Here is a 14,810-nt window from a genome sequence, read left to right as displayed (position 1 = left end):
GATGGATGGATAGAGGGGAAGGATGGATGGATGGGTGGGTGAAAGGATGGATGGATGGATGATGAGGGGAAGGATGGATGATGAGGGGAAGGATGGATGGATGGATGATTAGGGGATTTATGGATGGATGATGAGGGGGTGGGTGAAAGGATGGATGATGAGGGGAAGGGTGGATGGATGGATGATGAGGGGAAGGGTGGATGGATGGATGATGAGGGGGTGCGTGAAAGGATGGATGGATGGATGATTAGGGAATGGATGGATGATGAGGGGGTGGGTAAAAGGATGGATGGATGGATGATGAGGGGAAGGATGGATGGATGATGAGTGGGTGGGTAGAAGGATGGATGGATGATGAGGGAAAAGGATGGATGGATGATGAGGGGAAGGATGGATGATGAGGGGAAGGACAGATGGATGGATGGATGATGGGTGGGTGAAAGGATGGATGGATGGAGAGTCGGTGGGTGAAAGGATGGATGGATGATGAGTGGGTGGGTGAAAGGATGGATGGATGATGGGTGGGTGAAAGGATGGATGGATGGATGAGTGGGTGGGTGATATAATGGATGGATGGATGAGTGGGTGGTGGATAGTGGGTGGGTGAAAGGATGGATCAGTGGATTGGATGGTGGGTGGGTGAAAGGATGGATGGGTGGGTGGATGGTGGGTGGGTGGATGATGGGTGGGTAGGTGGGTGAGTGAAATGATGGATGGATTGATGGATTGATAAGTGCAAGGGTGAATGAATGGACGTATGAGTGAATGGGTGGATGTAAGGATGGATGAGTGAGTGAAAGGGAGGGTAGATGGACAAAAGGATGAATAGATGTGTGAAGGAGTTAAATGATAGATGGATGAGTGATAGGATCAATGGATGGATTCATGAGTGGATGAGTGGATGGATGGATGGGTGGGTGGGTGGATGGATGGATGGAAGGAAGGATGGCTAAGTGAAAGGGTTGATGGAGAGAGAAAGGGAGGATGGATGGATGACTAAAATAGTGGATGGGTGAAAGGATTAGTAAGTGAAAGGATGGCTGGATTGGTGAAAGGGTAAATGGCTGAATGGATGAGTGAATGGATGGATGGGATAAAGAGTGGATGGATACGTGTACAGATGGATTGGGTGAAATGGTGGATGGATGGATGGATGGATGGATGGATGGATAATGGAGATGAGTGAAAGGATGGATGAGGGGATGGATGAAGGGATGGGTGAGTGAAATGATAGATGGAAGGATACATGATGGATAGGTTTGCAAACGGTTGAATATGTTTGGAAATGGCTGGGCTTACTTATATACTATTGCGCGACCTCTGATGTGTCTGTAAAACGTACCTATTGTCCTGAAGTTTTGTCCTGAATTTTGACCTCCTGTCCTGAATTTGTGTCCTGAATTTTGACCCTTTGTCCTGAATTTTTACACTCACCGTCCTGAATTTGCACCAATGGCAGTTGGTCACCCTAGGGGGAGGAGAGAGTAGCGGTACAGGTGGATGTCCGCTCTGATCAGTGTTATGACACCATCTTGATTCATGCTTCCACAGGGCGAACCCACAGAAAACCGCCGCATGAGAGCCTCGGGTTCCCAAGCTGGAATTCGTGCCAACAATTACTTACAGAGGAGTACAATGAGCTGTGCCCTAAAATTAACATATTTGGAAGGGGGGAATATATAGATGGCAGAGTGGAAGAGTAGATGGGTGGATGGATGGATGACATAGTGGATGAATGGATAGATGGGTGGCAGAATTGATAGATGAAAGGTAGTGGGTGGATTGATGGCAGAGTGGAAGAGTGCATGGATAGATAGAGTGGATGGATGGATGGATGGCTGAATTGGTGGATGAATTGTTGTGGATGGATTGATGGCAGAGTGGATGGGTAGATGGATGGTAGATTGGATGGATGGCAGAGTGGAAGAATGCATTGATAGCTAGTAGAGTGGATGGATGAATAGATGGATGGCAGAATTGATGGATAAATGGTAGTTGGTGGATTGATGGCAGAGTGGATGGGTAGATAGATAGTAGAGCGGATGGATGGCTGAATTGATGGATGAATGTCAGTGTATGGATTGATAGCTGAGTGGATGGTTGGATGGATGGTAGAATGGATCAATGGATGATGGCACAGTGTAGGGATGGATAGATACATGGCATATAGTCAACTTGAATGGATAGCAGAGTGGATGGATGAATAGCAGAATGGATTGATGGCAGAGTGAATGGATCGATGGGTGGAAGAGTGGATGGATGGATTACAGAATGTGTGAATGGCAGAGCGTATGGATGGATGGCAGAGCCTTCTCGGTCTTGATCCCGCAGCTGTGGATCAAGCTGCCTGAACACCTCTGGTTAGAAAAAGCCCTCCTTCCCTTCAGGAAAAAATTGAAGACCTTCCTCTTCACAGAGGCCTGGTCATAACGCAGATGCTGACCGGGGGCTAACATTCACTCATGGGGATGGGCTATGGCTACTCTCTCTCAGCGCTTAGAGACCTGCCGGTATTAGGCGTTTTACAAATCGCAGTTAACATTAACATTACCAGTGTATGGATTGATGGGTTGATAGCAGATTGACTGGATGAATGGATAGCTGAATAAATGGAATGGGGAAAGATTGAATGATGTATGAAAGAACGAATGGAGAACAGAATGTAAAGGGGAAAAGTGGATATCAATAAGTGGATGGAAGTGTGAAAGAGTTAATAGGTAGGTGCACGGATAGAAGAGAAAAGGAGGTTTCGGCTCACTTGCTTTGCTTGATTGGTGGCATCAGCACTTTAGTTCAAAGTGGGGACTATTTTATTTCTGACTTGTGCCTTTGCACAGAGGGTTGCTTTAAAGAGACCCTGAAGTGGGGAAGATGGTGGGAGCAGGAAAGTCTCCAGGGCTGTTTGGTGGGGGTTTGCACCCCCACCCTGTTTTTAGGGCTCGCCTGCTGTGCGCTTGCGCATAGCTGGCGAGCTATATTGCAGCTTAAACAGAGTTAAACCAACTCGCCAATTTCTTTGAGTGCCCGAGAGCGCGTGCACATCAAAGCCACCAGCCTCCTCGGGCATCTCAAGCTTCCCTCAGCCGGCATTTCTCCTCCCCTAATTAGTCATGCACGGCCGGCCGGTCAGCACATCAAAGGCTGCTGCCCCCGGCCCCTATTCTTCCCTTCTTGCCACTCCCCGCCCCCCTTCCCACCACAGCAATGCAGAGGGCTTGTTTGTATTGCAGCCCCTAACCATCTCGCATGCTGCTCTTGAAACAATAACCATTGTTGGTCATGATATAATAAACGCTCTAATTAGTTTATCAGGGCCACACAGAATTTTATAAAGTCTTTTGCTGGCATTTTCGTTTTATGCTGATTGCTATTTTACACCTTTCACATGCTGGCGATTTGCTTCAAAGATATACATTCATCCTGAATCCCGTTACTAGAGCTTTCTCCTCTTCTGCTATATATGGGTTTTAGTTGAATTTCATTGATCTCTTTTACTAATGATTTATAAAAAGTGCCACCCACCACACAGCTCCACCTACACAGCTCCACCGATGCACCCACCACACAGCTCCACCAATGCACCCACCACACAGTTCCACCGATGCACTCACCACACAGTTCAACAGATGCACCCACCACCCAGCTCCACAGATGCACCCACCACCCAGCTCCACAGATGCACCCACCACCCAGCTCCACAGATGCACCCACCACACAGCTCCACAGATGCACCCACCACACAGCTCCACAGATGCACCCACCACCCAGCTCCACCGATGCACCCACCACACAGCTCCACAGATGCACCCACCACCCAGCTCCACCGATGCACCCACCACACAGCTCCACAGATGCACCCACCACACAGCTCCACAGATGCACCCACCACACAGCTCCACTGATGCACCCACCTCCACCGATGCACCCACCACACAGCTCCACCGACACAGCTCCACCGATGCACCCACCACACAGCTCCACTGATGCAACCACCACACAGCTCCACCGACACAGCTCCACCGATGCACCCACCACAGAGCTCCACAGATGACCCCACCACACAGCTCCACTGACGCACCCAAGACACAGCTCCACCGAGGCACCCACCACACAGCTCGACCGAGGCACCCACCACACAGCTCCACCGATGCACCCACCACACAGCTCCACCTATGCACCCACCACACAGCTCCACCGAGGCACCACCACACAGCTCCACAGAGCCACCCACCACACAGCTCCACCGATGCACCCACCACACAGCTCCACCGAGGCACCCACCACACAGCTCCACCGATGCACCCACCACACAGCTCCACCGATGCACCCACCACACAGCTCCACCGATGCACCCACCACACAGCTCCACCGAGGCACCAACCACACAGCTCCACCGATGCACCCACCACACAGCTCCACCGAGGCACCCACCACACAGCTCCACCGATGCACCCACCACACAGCTCCAGTGACACAGCTCCACCAATGCACCCACCACACAGCTCCACAGAGGCACCCACCACACAGCTCCACCGATGCACCCACCACACAGCTCCACCAAGGCACCCACCATACAGCTCCACCAAGGCACCCACCACACAGCTCCACCGATGCACCCACCACACAGCTCCACCAAGGCACCCACCATACAGCTCCACCAAGGCACCCACCACACAGCTCCACCTACACAGCTCCACCGATGCACCCACCACACAGTTCCACCGATGCACCCACCACACAGCTCCACTGAGGCACCCACCACACAGCTCCACCGAGGCACCCACCACACACCTCCACCGATGCACCCACCACACAGCTCCACCGACACAGCTCCACCGATGCACCCACCACACAGCTCCACTGATGCAACCACCGCACAGCTCCACCGACACAGCTCCACCGATGCACCCACCACAGAGCTCCACAGATGACCCCACCACACAGCTCCACTGATGCACCCAAGACACAGCTCCACCGAGGCACCCACCACACAGCTCCACCGAGGCACCCACCACACAGCTCCACCGAGGCACCCACCACACAGCTCCACCGAGGCACCCACCACACAGCTCCACCGAGGCACCCACCACACAGCTCCACCGATGCACCCACCACACAGCTCCACCTATGCACCCACCACACAGCTCCACCGAGGCACCCACCACACAGCTCCACAGAGCCACCCACCACACAGCTCCACCGATGCACCCACCACACAGCTCCACCGAGGCACCCACCACACAGCTCCACCGAGGCACCCACCACACAGCTCCACCGATGCACCCACCACACAGCTCCACCGATGCACCCACCACACAGCTCCACCGAGGCACCAACCACACAGCTCCACCGATGCACCCACCACACAGCTCCACCGAGGCACCCACCACACAGCTCCACCGATGCACCCACCACACAGCTCCACTGACACAGCTCCACCAATGCACCCACCACACAGCTCCACAGAGGCACCCACCACACAGCTCCACCGATGCACCCACCACACAGCTTCACCAAGGCACCCACCATACAGCTCCACCAAGGCACCCACCACACAGCTCCACCTACACAGCTCCACCGATGCACCCACCACACAGTTCCACCGAGGCACCCACCACACAGCTCCACCGATGCACCCACCACACAGCTCCACCGATGCACCCACCACACAGCTCCACCGAGGCACCCACCACACAGCTCCGCAGAGCCACCCACCACACAGCTCCACCGATGCACCCACCACACAGCTCCACTGAAGCACCCACCACACAGCTCCACCGAGGCACCCACCACACAGCTCCACAGATGCACCCACCACCCAGCTCCACAGATGCACCCACCACCCAGCTCCACAGATGCACCCACCACCCAGCTCCACAGATGCACCCACCACCCAGCTCCACAGATGCACCCACCACCCAGCTCCACAGATGCACCCACCACCCAGCTCCACAGATGCACCCACCACACAGCTCCACAGATGCACCCACCACCCAGCTCCACAGATGCACCCACCACACAGCTCCACAGATGCACCCACCACACAGCTCCACAGATGCACCCACCACCCAGCTCCACCGATGCACCCACCACACAGCTCCACCGATGCACCCACCACACAGCTCCACAGATGCACCCACCACACAGCTCCACTGATGCACCCACCTCCACCGATGCACCCACCACACAGCTCCACCGACACAGCTCCACCGATGCACCCACCAAACAGCTCCACTGATGCAACCACCACACAGCTCCACCGACACAGCTCCACCGATGCACCCACCACAGAGCTCCACAGATGACCCCACCACACAGCTCCACTGATGCACCCAAGACACAGCTCCACCGAGGCACCCACCACACAGCTCGACCGAGGCACCCACCACACAGCTCCACCGATGCACCCACCACACAGCTCCACCTATGCACCCACCACACAGCTCCACCGAGGCACCCACCACACAGCTCCACAGAGCCACCCACCACACAGCTCCACCGATGCACCCACCACACAGCTCCACCGAGGCACCCACCACATAGCTCCACAGAGCCACCCACCACACAGCTCCACCGATGCACCCACCACACAGCTCCACCGATGCACCCACCACACAGCTCCACCGATGCACCCACCACACAGCTCCACCGAGGCACCAACCACACAGCTCCACCGATGCACCCACCACACAGCTCCACCGAGGCACCCACCACACAGCTCCACCGATGCACCCACCACACAGCTTCACTGACACAGCTCCACCAATGCACCCACCACACAGCTCCACAGAGGCACCCACCACACAGCTCCACCAAGGCACCCACCATACAGCTCCACCAAGGCACCCACCACATAGCTCCACCTACACAGCTCCACCGATGCACCCACCACACAGTTCCACCGATGCACCCACCACACAGCTCCACCGAGGCACCCACCACACAGCTCCACCGAGGCACCCACCACACAGCTCCACCGAGGCACCCACCACACAGCTCCACCTATGCACCCACCACACAGCTCCACCGAGGCACCCACCACACAGCTCCACAGAGCCACCCACCACACAGCTCCACTGATGCACCCAAGACACAGCTCCACCGAGGCACCCACCACACAGCTCCACCGAAGCACCCACCACACAGCTCCACCTATGCACCCACCACACAGCTCCACCGAGGCACCCACCACACAGCTCCACAGAGCCACCCACCACACAGCTCCACCGATGCACCCACCACACAGCTTCACCGAGGCACCCACCACACATCTCCATCGATGCACCCACCACACAGCTCCACCGATGCACCCACCACACAGCTCCACCGATGCACCCACCACACAGCTCCACCGAGGCACCAACCACACAGCTCCACCGATGCACCCACCACACAGCTCCACCGAGGCACCCACCACACAGCTCCACCGATGCACCCACCACACAGCTCCACAGAGGCACCCACCACACAGCTCCACCGATGCACCCACCACACAGCTCCACCAAGGCACCCACCATACAGCTCCACCAAGGCACCCACCACACAGCTCCACCTACACAGCTCCACCGATGCACCCACCACACAGTTCCACCGAGGCATCCACCACACAGCTCCACCGATGCACCCACCACACAGCTCCACCTATGCACCCACCACACAGCTCCACCGAGGCACCCACCACACAGCTCCACAGAGCCACCCACCACACAGCTCCACCGATGCACCCACCACACAGCTCCACTGAAGCACCCACCACACAGCTCCACCGAGGCACTCACCACACAGCTCCACAGATGCACCCACCACACAGCTCCACAGATGCACCCACCACACAGCTCCACCGAGGCACCCACCACACAGCTCCACCGAGGCACCCACCACACAGCTCCACCGACACAGCTCCACCGATGCACCCACCACACAGCTCCACTGATGCAACCACCGCACAGCTCCACCGACACAGCTCCACCGATGCACCCACCACAGAGCTCCACCGATGCACCCACCACACAGCTCCACTGAAGCACCCACCACACAGCTCCACCGAGGCACTCACCACACAGCTCCACAGATGCACCCACCACACAGCTCCACAGATGCACCCACCACACAGCTCCACCGAGGCACCCACCACACAGCTCCACCGAGGCACCCACCACACAGCTCCACCGACACAGCTCCACCGATGCACCCACCACACAGCTCCACTGATGCAACCACCGCACAGCTCCACCACACAGCTCCACTGATGCACCCAAGACACAGCTCCACCGAGGCACCCACCACACAGCTCCACCGAGGCACCCACCACACAGCTCCACCGAGGCACCCACCACAGAGCTCCACCGAGGCACCCACCACACAGCTCCACCGAGGCACCCACCACACAGCTCCACCGATGCACCCACCACACAGCTCCACCTATGCACCCACCACACAGCTCCACCGAGGCACCCACCACACAGCTCCACAGAGCCACCCACCACACAGCTCCACCGATGCACCCACCACACAGCTCCACCGAGGCACCCACCACACAGCTCCACCGAGGCACCCACCACACAGCTCCACCGATGCACCCACCACACAGCTCCACCGATGCACCCACCACACAGCTCCACCGAGGCACCAACCACACAGCTCCACCGATGCACCCACCACACAGCTCCACCGAGGCACCCACCACACAGCTCCACCGATGCACCCACCACACAGCTCCACTGACACAGCTCCACCAATGCACCCACCACACAGCTCCACAGAGGCACCCACCACACAGCTCCACCGATGCACCCACCACACAGCTTCACCAAGGCACCCACCATACAGCTCCACCAAGGCACCCACCACACAGCTCCACCTACACAGCTCCACCGATGCACCCACCACACAGTTCCACCGAGGCACCCACCACACAGCTCCACCGATGCACCCACCACACAGCTCCACCGATGCACCCACCACACAGCTCCACCGAGGCACCCACCACACAGCTCCACAGAGCCACCCACCACACAGCTCCACCGATGCACCCACCACACAGCTCCACTGAAGCACCCACCACACAGCTCCACCGAGGCACCCACCACACAGCTCCACAGATGCACCCACCATCCAGCTCCACAGATGCACCCACCACCCAGCTCCACAGATGCACCCACCACCCAGCTCCACAGATGCACCCACCACCCAGCTCCACAGATGCACCCACCACCCAGCTCCACAGATGCACCCACCACACAGCTCCACAGATGCACCCACCACCCAGCTCCACAGATGCACCCACCACACAGCTCCACAGATGCACCCACCACACAGCTCCACAGATGCACCCACCACCCAGCTCCACCGATGCACCCACCACACAGCTCCACCGATGCACCCACCACACAGCTCCACAGATGCACCCACCACACAGCTCCACTGATGCACCCACCTCCACCGATGCACCCACCACACAGCTCCACCGACACAGCTCCACCGATGCACCCACCAAACAGCTCCACTGATGCAACCACCACACAGCTCCACCGACACAGCTCCACCGATGCACCCACCACAGAGCTCCACAGATGACCCCACCACACAGCTCCACTGATGCACCCAAGACACAGCTCCACCGAGGCACCCACCACACAGCTCGACCGAGGCACCCACCACACAGCTCCACCGATGCACCCACCACACAGCTCCACCTATGCACCCACCACACAGCTCCACCGAGGCACCCACCACACAGCTCCACAGAGCCACCCACCACACAGCTCCACCGATGCACCCACCACACAGCTCCACCGAGGCACCCACCACATAGCTCCACAGAGCCACCCACCACACAGCTCCACCGATGCACCCACCACACAGCTCCACCGATGCACCCACCACACAGCTCCACCGATGCACCCACCACACAGCTCCACCGAGGCACCAACCACACAGCTCCACCGATGCACCCACCACACAGCTCCACCGAGGCACCCACCACACAGCTCCACCGATGCACCCACCACACAGCTTCACTGACACAGCTCCACCAATGCACCCACCACACAGCTCCACAGAGGCACCCACCACACAGCTCCACCAAGGCACCCACCATACAGCTCCACCAAGGCACCCACCACATAGCTCCACCTACAAAGCTCCACCGATGCACCCACCACACAGTTCCACCGATGCACCCACCACACAGCTCCACCGAGGCACCCACCACACAGCTCCACCGAGGCACCCACCACACAGCTCCACCGAGGCACCCACCACACAGCTCCACCTATGCACCCACCACACAGCTCCACCGAGGCACCCACCCCACAGCTCCACAGAGCCACCCACCACACAGCTCCACTGATGCACCCAAGACACAGCTCCACCGAGGCACCCACCACACAGCTCCACCGATGCACCCACCACACAGCTCCACCTATGCACCCACCACACAGCTCCACCGAGGCACCCACCACACAGCTCCACAGAGCCACCCACCACACAGCTCCACCGATGCACCCACCACACAGCTTCACCGAGGCACCCACCACACATCTCCATCGATGCACCCACCACACAGCTCCACCGATGCACCCACCACACAGCTCCACCGATGCACCCACCACACAGCTCCACCGAGGCACCAACCACACAGCTCCACCGATGCACCCACCACACAGCTCCACCGAGGCACCCACCACACAGCTCCACCGATGCACCCACCACACAGCTCCACAGAGGCACCCACCACACAGCTCCACCGATGCACCCACCACACAGCTCCCCCAAGGCACCCACCATACAGCTCCACCAAGGCACCCACCACACAGCTCCACCTACACAGCTCCACCGATGCACCCACCACACAGTTCCACCGAGGCATCCACCACACAGCTCCACCGATGCACCCACCACACAGCTCCACCTATGCACCCACCACACAGCTCCACCGAGGCACCCACCACACAGCTCCACAGAGCCACCCACCACACAGCTCCACCTCGGCACCCACCACACAGCTCCACCGAGGCACCCACCACACAGCTCCACCGAGGCACGCACCACACAGCTCCACAGAGGCACCCACCACACAGCTCCACAGATGCACCCACCACACAGCTCCACAGATGCACCCAGCTCCACAGATGCACCCACCACCCAGCTCCACAGATGCACCCACCACACAGCTCCACAGATGCACCCACCACGCAGCTCCACAGATGCACCCACCACGCAGCTCCACAGATGCACCCACCACCCAGCTCCACCCACCACACAGCTCCACTGATGCACCCACCACCCAGTTCCACCGATGCACCCACCACACAGCTCTACCGACACAGCTCCACTGATGCACCCACCACACAGCTCCACCGACACAGCTCCACTGATGCACCCACCACACAGCTCCACTGATGCACTCACCACACAGCTCCACTGATGCACCCACCACACAGCTCCACTGATGCAACCACCACACAGCTCCACTGATGCAACCACCACACAGCTCCTCCGACACAGCTCCACCGATGCACTCACCACAGAGCTCCACAGATGCCTCCGCCACACAGCTCCACCTATGCACCCACCACACAGCTCCACCGAGGCACCCACCACACAGCTCCACCGAGGCACCCACCACACAGCTCCACCTATGCACCCACCACACAGCTCCACCTATGCACCCACCACACAGCTCCACCTATGCACCAACCACACAGCTCCACCGAGGCACCTACCACACAGCTCCACCGATGCACCTACCACACAGCTCCACCGATGCACCCACCACACAGCTCCACTGAAGCACCCACCACACAGCTCCACCGAGGCACCCACCACACAGCTCCACAGATGCACCCACCACACAGCTCCACAGATGCACCCACCACACAGCTCCACAGATGCACCCACCACCCAGCTCCACAGATGCACCCACCACACAGCTCCACAGATGCACCCACCACACAGCTCCACAGATGCACCCACCACACAGCTCCACAGATGCACCCACCACACAGCTCCACAGATGCACCCACCACCCAGCTCCACCGATGCACCCACCACACAACTCCACTGATGCACCCACCACCCAGCTCCACCAATGCACCCACCACACAGCTCCACCGACACAGCTCCACTGATGCAACCACCACACAGCTCCACCGACACAGCTCCCCTGATGCACCCAGCACACAGCTCCCCTGATGCAACTACCACACAGCTCCACCGAGGCACCCACCACACAGCTCCACCGAGGCACCCACCACACAGCTCCACCGAGGCACCCATTACACAGCTCCACTGACACAGCTCCACCAATGCACCCACCACACAGCTCCACAGAGGCACCCACCACACAGCTCCACCGAGGCACCCACCACACAGCTCCACCGATGCACCCACCACACAGCTCCACTGACACAGCTCCACCAATGCACCCACCACACAGCTCCACAGAGGCACCCACCACACAGCTCCACCGATGCACCCACCACACAGCTCCACCAAGGCACCCACCATACAGCTCCACCAAGGCACCCACCACACAGCTCCAAATACACAGCTCCACCGATGCACCCACCACACAGTTGCACCGATGCACCCACCACACAGCTCCACCGAGGCACCCACCACACAGCTCCACCGAGGCACCCACCACACAGCTCCACCGAGGCACCCACCACACAGCTCCACCGAGGCACCCACCACACAGCTCCACCGAGGCACCCACCACACAGCTCCACTGAGGCACCCACCACACAGCTCCACCGAGGCACCCACAACACAGCTCCACCGAGGCACCCACCACACAGCTCCACCGAGGCACCCACCTCACAGCTCCACCGATGCACCCACCACACAGCTCCACCTATGCACCCACCACACAGCTCCACCGACACAGCTCCACCGATGCACTCACACAGAGCTCCACTGATCCAACCACCACACAGCTTCACCGATGCACCCACCACACAGCTCCACTGATGCAACCACCATACAGCTCCACCGACACAGCTCCACAGATGCCCCCACCACAGAGCTCCACAGATGCCCCCACCACACAGCTCCACCGATGCACCCACCACACAGCTCCGCCGATGCACCCACCACACAGCTCCACCGATGAAGCCACCACACAGCTCCACCAATGCACCCACCACCACCGATGCACCCACCACACAGCTCCACCGACACAGCTCCACCGATGCACCCACCACACAGCTCCACCGATGCACCCACCACACAGCTCCACCGAGGCACCCACCATACAGCTCCACCGAGGCACCCACCATACAGCTCCACCGAGGCACCCACCACACAGCTCCACCGATGCACACAGCTACACCGAGGCACCCACCACACAGCTCCACAGATGCACCCACCACACAGCACCACCGATGCACCCACCACACAGCTCCGCCGATGCACCCACCACACAGCTCCGCCGATGCACCCACCACACAGCTCCGCCGATGCACCCACCACACAGCTCCGCTGATGCACCCACCACACAGCTCCGCCGAGGCACCCAGCACACAGCTACACCGAGGCACCCACCACACAGCTCCACCGAGGCACCCACCACACAGCTCCACAGATGCACCCACCACACAGCTCCACCGATGCACCCACCACACAGCTCCGCCGATGCACCCACCACACAGCTCCGCCGATGCACCCACCACACAGCTCCGCCGATGCACCCACCACACAGCTCCGCCGATGCACCCACCACACAGCTCCGCCGATGCACCCACCACACAGCTCCGCTGATGCACCCACCACACAGCTCCGCTGATGCACCCACCACACAGCTCCGCCGAGGCACCCACCACACAGCTCCACCAATGCACCCACCACACAGCTCCACTGATGCAACCACCATACAGCTCCACCGACACAGCTCCACCGATGCACCCACCACAGAGCTCCACAGACACCACAGAGGTCCACAGATGCCCCCACCACAGAGCTCCACAGATGCCCCACCACAGAGCTCCACAGATGCCCCCACCACACAGCTCCGCCGATGCACCCACCACACAGCTTCACCGATGCACCCACCACACAGCTCCACCGATGCACCCACCACACAGCTCCACCGATGCAGCCACCACACAGCTCCACCGATGCACCCACCACCCAGCTTCACCGATGCACCCTCCACACAGCTCCACCAATGCACCCACCACACAGCTCCACCGATGCAGCCACCACACAGCTCCACCGACACAGCTCCACCAATGCACCCACCACCCAGCTCCACCGATGCACCCACCACACAGCTCCACCGACACAGCTCCACCGATGCACCCACCACACAGCTCCACCGATGCACCCACCACACAGCTCCACCGAGGCACCCACCACACAGCTCCACCGATGCACCCACCACACAGCTCCACTGACACAGCTCCACCAATGCACCCACCACACAGCTCCACAGAGGCACCCAGCACACAGCTCCACCGATGCACCCAGCACACAGCTCCACCGATGCACCCACCACACAGCTCCACCGATGCACCCACCACACAGCTCCGCCGATGCACCGACCACACAGCTCCGCCGATGCACCCACCACACAGCTCCGCGGATGCACCCACCACACAGCTCCGCCGAGGCACCCACCACAGCTCCACCGATGCACCCACCACACAGCTCCGCCGATGCTCCAACTAAGCTCCACCAATGCACCCCCCAAACAGCTCCACTGATGCACCCGCTAAGCTCCACCGATGCACACACCACTCAGCGCAACCACAGCATCACTCAGCGCAACCACAGCATCTCTCAGCGCAACCACAGCATCACTCAGC

At 59.4% G+C, this 14,810-nt stretch overlaps 1 protein-coding gene across 6 annotated transcripts in view; it reads left to right on the top strand.

The window, feature by feature from the left end:
• LRRC71 (leucine rich repeat containing 71) overlaps positions 1–14,810 on the top strand; it is a 669,208-nt gene that overhangs the window by 287,212 nt on the left and 367,186 nt on the right. The window lies entirely within an intron of this gene.

The sequence above is a fragment of the Lissotriton vulgaris genome, chromosome 12, assembly GCF_964263255.1.
Source record: "Lissotriton vulgaris chromosome 12, aLisVul1.2, whole genome shotgun sequence".
Lineage (NCBI taxonomy): Eukaryota > Metazoa > Chordata > Amphibia > Caudata > Salamandridae > Lissotriton > Lissotriton vulgaris.
This window is presented reverse-complemented; position numbering and strand designations above follow the sequence as displayed.